We start from the raw sequence: 11,994 nt of genomic DNA, 5'->3' as shown, positions 1-11,994 counted from the left end.
TTCACTCTTTCATATTGGAGACTGAATAATTGGTGATGAAGAAGGTGATAGAAGGGGAATGAGATCCTCCTTGGGTAATTGCACAGGATGTGAAGAAAATTATAGAGATGAAGGACAACTTCAATGTGATCTTTCAACATGTGTTCAGAGAAGGCAACTCAGTGGCGAATTTTATAGCTAACATTGTGTTTTCTTTTACAGGTACATCTGAGTTTCATTCATACTCTGAACTACCTAGTGCAGGGAGGAGGTTGATCAATCTAGAAAAATCTCAATCACCTAACCTTAGGATTAGGATAGCAAAGAGAAGAACCCCAGACTGATGGCTTCACAGGATTGGACTCTGCACAAACCTGCATGTTATAAGCAAGTGTGGGATGGCACAATTTATCCTACTTCTGATATGTCCAAATGCTAAGGAAAATGATGAATCCATCATATGGTATTTCTGAAGATTGTTGAATCATTTCTCAGTGGTATTAGCATGCTTTCATGCTCAATCTGAGGATGGTTTAGCAATGTTTAGAATGATGTCTACATTAAAGGTTCTAGTAGGGAAGAATCTGAGCTTATAAGATCAAAAAAATGCACAGTTTCAAAGCCTGGTATTTGCCTTGCAAAGCCTGCTTAAAGCCAGCTCATTTATGGCTATTGCCTTGCAAGACGGCCTAAAGCCAGCTCATGCTTGGCTTTTGCCTTGCAAAGCCTGCCTAAAGCCAACTCAAGCCTGATTTTTGCCTTGCAAAGCCTTCTTAAAGCCAGCCCAAGCCTGGCTTTTGCCTTGCAAAGCCTACTTAACGCCAGTTCATTTCTGGCTATTGCCTTGTAAAGCCAGCTCATGCCTGGCTTTTGCCTTGCAAAGCCTGCCTAAAGCCAGCTCAAGCCCGGCTTTTGCCTTGCAACGCCTGCTTAAAGCCAGCCCAAGCATGGCCTTTGCCTTGCAAAGTCTGCCTAAAAGCCAGGCTCCTCTTCTACATATTAATTTTGATGAGTGAGCACATGATTAATACTTGGACAAAATCAGTTCACTGCATATGGAGATCATATAGTACCTACAATTGGAAGACTATGCTGGCTTCAACTCTGTGGTGGAGATGTTTGGAATTCATTTTAGCCTATGGACAGTATACCCTGGCGCCCGGTGAGAGCTTGATACGTGCTGCTTGGTATTTTCCAATGGCAATTGGATTCACATACACTAACAGGAGAAGGAAGCATTCAGACTTATTATGTTGTAATAGCTAGTTCATTAGATTTTAGCTTGTCTATCTTTTTAATATCTAGTAACTCCATGCAACTTTTATTTTGGTTTGGATATCTTGTAAGTTTTGGACCCATTTTGAAATTTTATTTATATATTAGCCATTAAACAAGTACTGCCTAGTGGTATAGTTGCAAAAAAAAAAAAAGTCGCGCTTCATCTACTTTTTTTTTTTTTTGCCTAGACACTAATAGAGAAACACAAATTTCCGACCGATGTTCCAGTAGAAAATCCATCGAAAATTAATTTTCGACAGAAAGTCCGTTGGAATTGTTTGCAAATGAGTATAATTCCGACAGACTTCTGTCATAAATTTGCACTTTCAATTGAGTTTTAATTGTATATTGTATATAAAGATAGTATAAATTTTTTTTATACTATTAGTGTAATTAGTTATTACGTACTATATTTTCAAAATTATCAAAGCGTCTATAAACAGTTAGCCTGTATGATTACAGATAACTTAACTTAAAAGTAATAATTATATCAATGCTCTAAATTAATTTGACTTAATTATATGATATCATTGCAACAGAATTTAAAATCAATAAATTTTCTCTCTATTGTCATGCATAATTTACACTGAATCAAACAAAAGAGAGGATTTGATTCGGGGTTTCGTTGGTGGGGGGGACCCATTAAAAGGCTGTGAATAAATTAACAAAGGAAATTTTATGTGGTTCTAGTGGCCAACCAAAGTGAGAGGGAAGATAGGGTAAGACGTGGAAATGTTATATATACATGGGTTTGCCATTGGTCTTGAAGTCCTAAGATACTGCTGTTTGCTGGTGAGTTATTCTTTACATTATTCTATTGGAAGGGGGAATAATGGTAAAATTATCTCCATATAATTTATAGATCATGGATTAGATCATGGATTTGAGTTGTAAAAACAGTCATTAATACTTGCATCATGATAGGTTATCTACATCACACCCTTTGGAGTGCGATCCTTCCCCAAACTCTACGTGAACGCAAAATGCATTGTGCACCCGGACTTTCATTTTTTAATTTATGTTTAGTGACACTGCATAAAATTTATACTATTAAATCATCTAAAATACTGCACACGTAACACTGTACAATAAGTGAATTTAATAACTTGTATAATATATAAGAATTTACAATAATGATGGATGAAATCTTTCGAATCAAATCTTACGTTAGCAAATAATGGTGTTTGGCTAGTTCATGCCTTAAAAATTTTAGGAACCTAATATGGAGTTACCTAAATCAAGAAATTAATTTTTGAAGTGATGGATAGGTGGAATGATTTTGAATGACATTGTACGGCTGTCACGACCCAAGTTAGGATCATGACCGGCACTTAGAGACAAGTGCCCCCAAGTAAGTCTCATCGGTATTTTACAGAAAATCAGACAGAGTTGCCCCTATTTTTGGACTATCCCAAAAATTTTCATGTCTCAAATCAACAACCAAACACTCGAATATTAATCCAAACAACAATAACTTTATCAATTAACCCAAACAAATATCTACCATTAATAGTCCACCCACTTACAGCTAGAAATACTAATTTATCTCCAACTTTGATAATAAAGAGCGATACCCAACATAAGTCTATAATAACAAACGAATACTCATGACACTAAAAAAAATGACTATGGAGCGACTCTAAGAGTTCAAAGAAAAGACCATAATAATAAATAAAATCTCCGCCCATACGAACAAGTGCGAGTCTCACCAAGAACTATCAACATGTGCGCTCTAATTAACGTAATCCTCGCCCGCGTCAACTGTTGTCTCTGTTAAAAAAATTAACGGGGAATGAGTCGCTAGCTCAGTGAGTAATAACATTGAACCACAACCGTTTTTATTAGGGACAATTCAGAAAAAATGCCAGTTTATTAAACAATAAATAATTTTCATTCTCGTCATGTTTTTCATGTAATATAATTCAATTGACAATTCAGTAATAAGCTCGGTAGACACTGTATAATATTAATATTCATATTTGGGAGGTTTCAATGAACGAATCATATAATCGGTATAACTGTGTACTTCTTCGCAAGAAGTCAAATATAACGGTAGTTCCTACTCAAGGAAAATCAGTAATGGTATGCTCGTTCTACCTTCCCACTAGCAAAGGCTATAACGGTAATCGGTAATTACAAAGTGCACCAGATCTAACGAACTCGTCGTTAGCTACGGAATCCTTCAATGTCCACTCCCCTTTATACTTGTCTCTGTAATCCATATATACTCGTAGAAAATATTTTAAAATAATATAGGGCATTTCGGTTCTTATCACATCATGAAATTTTATTTTGATAACAGTAAATTCAAGTAACGGTAAAATAAATCTAGTGACATCGGGAATATTAAAAAAAACGGTAATCATCTCAAATTATTATTTCGGTATCATATCGAGTAAAAGACTTGTCTCGCATGCAACTCGAAATAATCGGTAACATATTCATATTAAAAATTATGTGTAAATAATGCAAGTTATGAAAACACAAATTGCGGTAAGATTACTACTCACAGTACTCGTATCGATATACCAAACACTTCACCTCGAGCAATCCGTATAACTTCCTTCAATCATTATATAACCACATCAACATCGATCTCGTGTTAATTGCCTCATTTAGGCTAAATTCATCACTAATTTAGAATACTCAATCCTCCGAGTTTTATATTTTATCATCAATTGGCTGAATTATATTTACCCATGCAATGAGTAATTTAAATTAGTCCAAAATCTTTTAAATAAAAAGGTATTTATGTAGTTTATTCCATGTACTGTTCAATTTCTTTAATCGTGTGCATAAGTTGAAACTGAAATAATATTATTGTCCATAATATTCCTTATTAATTTGTACTTATCTTTTGTACTCAATACTAGACTTACCACATTCAAAGCCAAATTCAATAATGTCCATTGCAATACAGTTAAACACCAAAACTCAATCCTTGCACCCTAACTTAATTTACACCTAACAAAAATCATATATAATGAGACTAGTTTAAGTACAAATACATCAATACCCTTCTTTTTTCAAGTGAATTTATCCTACGGTAGCATTGAGCCAACTTCCAATTGCATAATTTGCCCAGAATAACTCTTATTCGTATTAAATTTCTTATACCTTGTGAAACCCTTCAAATATATAAACTGAAATAAAAAGAATTACCAGAAGAAAAGAACCCAAATGAGAAATTCGAGTATTACCCGTAAGAGCCAGTATTTAAAATTTCTCAAGGGTTTAGTTTCAGCCTCTTTATTCTTCTTCTCCTTTGTTTCCTCCTCTTATGGTTTTTTTTCTTTCTTTCTTAGTGTTTCGCTTCTGTTGTTTAGCAGCAACTTTGCTGCGTCCCTTTTTCCTTTTTCTCGTTTCTCTTTCCAGTGGGCTTTAGCCCATTCTCCTATTATCTCTTCTTTTTTTTTAAAAAAAATCTAGTTAAAGACTTCTATGCCCTTATTAATATATAGGGTATTACATTCTCCCCACCTTATGAAATTCGGTCCCCGAATTAAATTCTAGTACGTACCTGTAGATTGAAATATATGAGGATACTTGATTCGCATAGCTTCTTCCACTTCCCGCGTAGCTTCTTGAACTGTATGGTTTCTCCATAAGATTTTCACGAATAGTATTTCTTTTGACCGTAGTTTTCTTACTTGTCTATCAACAATAGTCATCGTCTCCTCATCATAAGATAACTTCTTATCGAGTGGTATAGTCGGTGCTTCAAGCACCTCAGATGAGTCTGATATACATTTTCTTAGCATTGAGACATGAAACACTGGATGAATAAAAGATAACTCGGGAGAAAGTGCCAAACGATAAGCAACAACTCCCACTCGGTTTAGTATCTCATACGGTCCTATAAACTTGGGGATCAACTTGCCTCTTTTACCAAACCGCATCACATCTTTCATAGGGGAGATTCGTAGGAACACTTTGTCCCCAATTGTGAACACTAAATCTTTTCTTCTCTTATCTGTATAAGACTTTTGTCTGCTTTGAGATGTGAGCAATCTCTGCCTAATTAATTTGACCTTGTCAATAGCATCTTGCACTAAGTCAGGTCCCAATAAGTTAGTCTCACCAGCTTCAAACTATTCGATAGGAGAACGACATTTTCTACCATACAATGCTTCGTACGGTGCCATTTGAATACTGGACAAGAAGTTATTATTGTAAGCAAATTCATTTAAAGATAGATAAGCGTCCCAACTACCTCCATACTCAAGAATGCAAGCTCTCAACATATCCTCTAAGATCTGTATAGTACGTTCAGACTTCCTGTATGTTTGTGGGTGAATTGCAGTACTAAGATCTACTCGTGTACTCAATGCTTTTTGAAAAGATTTCCAAAAGCGTGAAGTGAACTGTGATCCTCTATCAGAGATGATGGATACTGGAACTCTGTGAAGTCGGACAATCTCATTCATAAATATTTGTGCATATCTTACTCCACTATATGTTGTCTTCACTGGTAAAAAGTGTGATGATTTTGTCAATTGATCTACAATCACCCATATGGAGTCATAACCTTTAAGGGTTCGTGGTAGACCGGTGGTAAAGTCCATAGTAATTCTTTCCCATTTCCACTCTGGAATCTCAATTTGTTGTAACAGTCCCGCGGGTCGCTGATACTCAGCCTTGACCTGCTGATAAATCAAATAGTTAGAAATAAATTTAGCAACATCTTTCTTCATACCTTCCCACCAATAAAATTGCTTCAGGTCATGGTACATTTTTGTGGATCCAGGATGCATAGTGTATTTAGAGTTGTGGGCTTCTTTAAGAATAACATGCCTCCACCCATCTACGTTTGCGACACATAGCCTGTCACTCATTCGAAGAACACCATCACTTTCAACAATCATATCCTTGTTTTTACCAGCTAAGGCCTAATCTCTGTATTTGCATAATCATTCATCCTCATATTGGGTAGCCTTAATGCGCTCAACTAATGAAGACTTAGCCTGAGCACAAGCCAACAATGCCTATGAATTTCCGACACTAAATCTGATACCTGTATCTTCTAGTCTTTGAATAACATTGGCCAAAAGTCTCTTTGCAGGAGCTATATGTGCCAAACTCCCCATTGATTTCTGCTCAATGCATTAGCCACCACATTGGCTTTTCCAAGATGATACAAAATAGAACAGTCATAGTCTTTGAGTAGTTCCATCCACCGACGCTGCCGAAGATTCAAATCTCTCTGCTGAAAGATATACTTTAGACTTTTATGGTCAGTATAAATCTCACAAGTTTTGTCGTATAAGTAATGCCTCTAAATTTTTAGAGCAAATACAACTGCAGCCATCTCTAAATCATGTGTAGGATAGTTTTGCTCGTGCTTTTTCAATTGTCTCGAAACATAAGTTATAACGCGTCTATTTTGCATGAGAACACATCCTAATCCCACCCTCGAGGCATCACAAAATACTGTAAATCCTCTAGAACATGATGGTAAGGATAATATTGGTGCAATTGTCAAACATGTTTTGAGTTTCTGAAAGCTCTGCTCACATTTCTCCATCCACTGAAACTTTGTATTTTTCTGTGTTAGCTTAGTCAGTGGCGCTGCTATTCTGGAGAAATATTGCACAAAATGCCTGTAATAACCTGCTAAGCCTAAAAAGCTATGAATCTCTGTAGGAGAAGTAGGTTCGAGCCATTTCTGCACTGCTTCAATCTTCTTAGGATCTACCATAATTCCATCTCTAGTTACAACATGCCCCAAAAATGCTACTAAGTCTAGCTAAAATTCACACTTTGAGAACTTAGTATAAAGCCGATGTTCTCGGAATGTTTGCAATACAGTCCTCAGATGATTCTCGTGTTCACCTTGACTACGAGAATATATCAGGATATCATCAATAAATAATATTACAAATCTATCTAGAAATGGCTTGAAGACCCTATTCATTAAATCCATGAATGCAGCTGGAGCATTAGTCAGTCCGAAAGGCATCACAAGAAACTCATAATGCCTGTATCGAGTTCTGAAAGCAGTCTTAGAAATATCTTCATCTTTCATTCTAAGTTGATGATAACCAGACCGAAGGTCTATTTTTGAAAAGTGGGCAGCTCATTTAACTAATCAAACATGGCATATATACGGGGCAAAGTATATTTATTGCGTATTGTTATCTTGTTCAACTGCCTGTAGTCAATGCATATTCTTAGAGATCTGTCTTTCTTCTTTACAAACAATACTGGTGCACCCCATGGTGATACACTAGGTCTGATAAAACCCTTATCTAATAAATCCTGCAACTGTTGCTTTAGCTCCCTCAACTCTACTGGTGCCATCCGATATGGGGGTATCGATATGGGATGTGTATCAGGTGGCAAATAAATACCAAAGTTTATTTTTCTTACTCGAGGCAATCTTGGTAAATCCTCAGGAAATACATCAGAAAATTCTCTCACTACTGGTATATTTTCTATACTAATTTTTTCCTTTATTGTGTCATTTACAATAGCTAAGAGACACAAGCAACCTTTCTTCAGAATTCGTTGAGACTTCATAAAATATACAACTTTGCAAGTCTTTGGAACTTGATCCCCTTTTAGAATAAAACTGGGCTCGTTTGGTATCTTAAACTTAACTATCTTTGCATGAAAATCGAAGATAGCATAGCAAGAAGACAACCAATCCATTCCCATCATCATGTCAAACTCAATCATATCAAGTACAATAAGGTCAGCTAGAGTATCTCTACCCTCAACCCGAATCTGACAAGCACGATACATGTACTCATCTAATAGAGACTCTCCAACAGGAGTGGCAACTAGAAAAGGATCATTCAATAGCTCGGGCTGTCTACTAAACCTCAAAGCAAAGTACGAGGACACATAGGAGTGAGTAGATCACGGATCAATCAACGCAAGTGCATCAAATGAACAGACATAAAGAATACATGTAACCACAATATTCGAGGCCTGATCATCCTGTCTAGTAAATGCAAAAACTCTCGCCTGACCTCTACCAGCATTCCCTTGCCCTTGATTCACAATAGCACGATCTCCAGCACCTCGACCTCTATTTCTTGTACCTGTAGCACCTGAAATATTACTAGTAGTCTGAGTAGGTACAACTGGCTGGATAGAAGCTTGGCTGAAATTCCTCGGAGGCTGAGGGCAATCCCTTAAGTGATGTCCTAACTGACCACACCGAAAACACTCTCTAGTCATAACACGACACTGGCCCAAATGTGATCTACCACAGGTCTGGCAGACTGGAGTAGTGGCATATATCTGCCCAGAATTATGATGTCCGGATGATGATGGTCCCCTAGTACCCTATTAGTAATGTGGTCTGTGAAGACAAGTGTGTACCTATATGAGAACCCTATTGGTGATGTCCCTGACTTCCTACTCTACGATTTTCACTAAAACCGCCATTGAAAGATCCTCTTGTCTTGGCCTTCTTACGTAATTCACTAGCTACACGCTCATCACGTCCCTTATTTTAAATCTTTCTAGCAAGATCGACTGCATCAGTGTAGGACAAAGTCTTTATCTGTGGGGCTACTGCAGTGTATAGATGACCAACCAACCCATCAACAAACCTCTGAAGTCAAGCTTCATGGGTAGGCACTAAGTAAGGAGCATATCTGGCCAGATTACAAAACTTCATGTTGTAGGTTGACGCATCCATATCTGGAGTCTGAACCAATATCTCAAAGTCTCTAGCATATTTTTGCCTCGGGCTATCTGGAAGAAAATGATCCATAAACAACTTACTGAACCCGTCCCATGTTAGTGGGGCTGCTCCTACTCGCCTTCCTAGCAATATAATTTCATACTATGTGTTAGTCATATCCTCTAGTTTATATGTTGCGAGCTCCACGACCCTCTCACTAGAACATCCTAGAGCATGCAATGCCTTGAGTGTCCCATCTAAGAAACTTTGAGGATCTACTGAATTGTCAGAACCTGTGAATTTTGGTGATTTTAATTTTAGGAACTCTTGTAGGGATACTTCCTTACTCCCGAAAGTTTGAGTCTGTGCAGGTGCTTGTGTATGTAAAGTAGCCTGAGGAGCTGAACTTCCACCCTGAGTAGGCACCAATGCCTCTAACACATTCAATAACCTTGCCATTGCGTCTGCATGTCAGGCAACAGTAAGTACAACAGTTGGCACTGGTGATGGAGCATCATGAACCCCTGTTCTTGCACTTGATGTGGCATAGTAGCTTGGGGTTGACTCATGTTCCCAACTTCAGGTTCAGGAGCATCCTGTCTTCTAGTTTTATGAACCCCAACTTGACCGCCACCTCGGGTAGTACCACGTCCAGCACCACGTCCAACAGATGAGGGTATGAGTGTCCTAACCATCAGCGAAAGAAATACTCCAAATTCAATCACAAGTTATCTCAACGCATGATCAAAGAATGAAAGAAAGGAAAACATTCCTAGATGGTCAGTAGCCTCAAGATCATAAGTATGGGCGCCTACATAACCATGAACAAGACTCTACTAAATATTGCTCCATGACTCGGAACTTAAAGCCTAAACTCTGATACCAACTTTGTCACGACCCAATTTAGGATCATGACCGGCACTAAGGAGCAACTGCCCCCAAGTAAGCCTCATCGATATTTTACAAAAAATCGGACAGAGTTTCCCCTATTTTTAGACTATCCCAAAAACTTTTCTATGCCAAATCAACAACCAAACACCCTAATATCAATCCAAACAACAATAAATTTATCAATTAACCCGAACAAATATTTACCATTAATAGTCCACCCACTTACAGCTAGAAATACTAATTTATCTCCAACTTTGATAATAAAGAGCGATACCCAACATAAGTCTATAATAATAAACGAATACTCATGACACTAAAAGAATTACTATGGAGCGACTCTAAGAGTTCAAAGAAAAGACCATAACAATAAATAAAATCTTCGCCCACGGGAACAAGTACGAGGCTCACCAAGAACTATCAACCTGTGCGCTCTAATTAACGAAATTCTCGCCCGCATCAACTGTTGCCTCTGTAAAAATAATTAGTGGGGAATGAGTCGCTAGCTCAGTGAGTAATAACACTTAACCACAATCATTTTTATTAGGGGCATATCAGAAAACATGCTAGTATATTAAACAAAAATATCATAAGAATGCCCTTTCAGAAACAATAAATAATTTTCATTCTCCTCATATTTTTCATGTAATATAATTCAATTGACAATTCAGTAATAAGCTTGGTAGACACTGTATAATATCAATATTCATATTTGGAAGGTTTCAATGAACGAATCATGTAATCGGTATAAATTTGTACTTCTTCGCAAGAAGTCAAATATAACGGTAGTCCCTACTCGAGGGAAATCAGTAACGGTATGCTAGTTCTACCTTTCCACTAGCGAGGGCTATAACGGTAATCGGTAATTACAAAGTGCACCAGGTCTAACGAACCCGCCTTTAGCTACGGGATCCTTCAATGTCTACTCCCATTTATACTTGTCTCTGTAATCCATATAAATTAGTAGAAAATATGTTAAAACAATATAGGGCATTTCGGTTATTATCAAATCATAAAATTTTATTTCGATAACAGTAAATTCAAGTAACGGTAAAACAGATCTAGTGACATCAGGAATATTAAAAATAACGAAAATCATCTCAAATTACTATTTCGGTATCATATCGAGTAAAAGACTTGTCCCGCATGCAATTCAAAATAATCGGTAACATATTCATATTAAAAATCATGTGTAAATAATGCAAGTTATGAAAATATAAATTGCGGTAAGATTACTACTCACAATACTCCTATCGAGATACCAAACACTTCACCTCGAGCAATTCGTACACCTTCCTTCAATTAATCTTTAACCACATCAACATCGATCTCGTGTTAATTGCCTCATTTAGGCTAAATTCATTACGAATTTAGAATACTCAATCCTCTGAGTCTTATATTTTATCATCAATTCGCCGAATTATATTTACCCATGCTATAAGTAATTTAAATTAGTCCAAAATCTTTTAAATAAAAAGGTATTTATGTAGTTTATTCCCTGTACTGTTCAATTTCCTTAATTGTGTGCATAAGTTGAAACTGAAATAATATTATTGTCCATAATATTCCTTCTTAATTGGTACTTATCTTTTGTACTCAATACTAGACTTACCACATTCAAAGTCAAATTCAATATTGTCCATTGCAATACAGTTAAACACCAAAACTCAATCCTTGTACCTTAACTTAATTTACATCTAACAAAGTATATATAATGAGATTAATTTAAGTACAAATATATCAATACCCTTCTTTTTCCAAGTGAATTTATCCTATCGTAGCATTGAGCCAATTTCCAATTGCACAATTTTTCCAGAATAACTCTTATTGGTATTAAATTTTTTATACCTTGTGAAACCCTTCAAATATATAAACTGAGATAAAAAGAATTATCAGAAGAAAAGAACCCAAATGAAAAATTCGAGTATTACCCGTAAGAGCCAGAATATATTTAAAATTTCTCAAAGGTTTGGTTCCAGCCTCTTTCTTCTTCTTCTCCTTTGTTTCCTCCTCTTATGGTTTTTTTTTTCTTTCTTTCTTAGTGTTTAGCTTATGTTGTTTAGCAGCAGCTTTGCTGCGTCCCTTTTTTCCTTTTCTCGTTTCTCTTTCCGGTGAGCTTTAGACCATTCTCCTATTATCTCTCTGTTTTTTTTTAAATTCTAGTTAAAGACTCATATGCCCTTATTAATATATAGGGTATTACAAATGCCTAT

Source organism: Nicotiana tomentosiformis, chromosome 8 (assembly GCF_000390325.3).
Source record: "Nicotiana tomentosiformis chromosome 8, ASM39032v3, whole genome shotgun sequence".
Taxonomy (NCBI): Eukaryota; Viridiplantae; Streptophyta; class Magnoliopsida; order Solanales; family Solanaceae; genus Nicotiana; species Nicotiana tomentosiformis.
The sequence above is the reverse complement of the archived record's forward strand: the minus strand, read 5'-3'. Positions refer to the sequence as shown.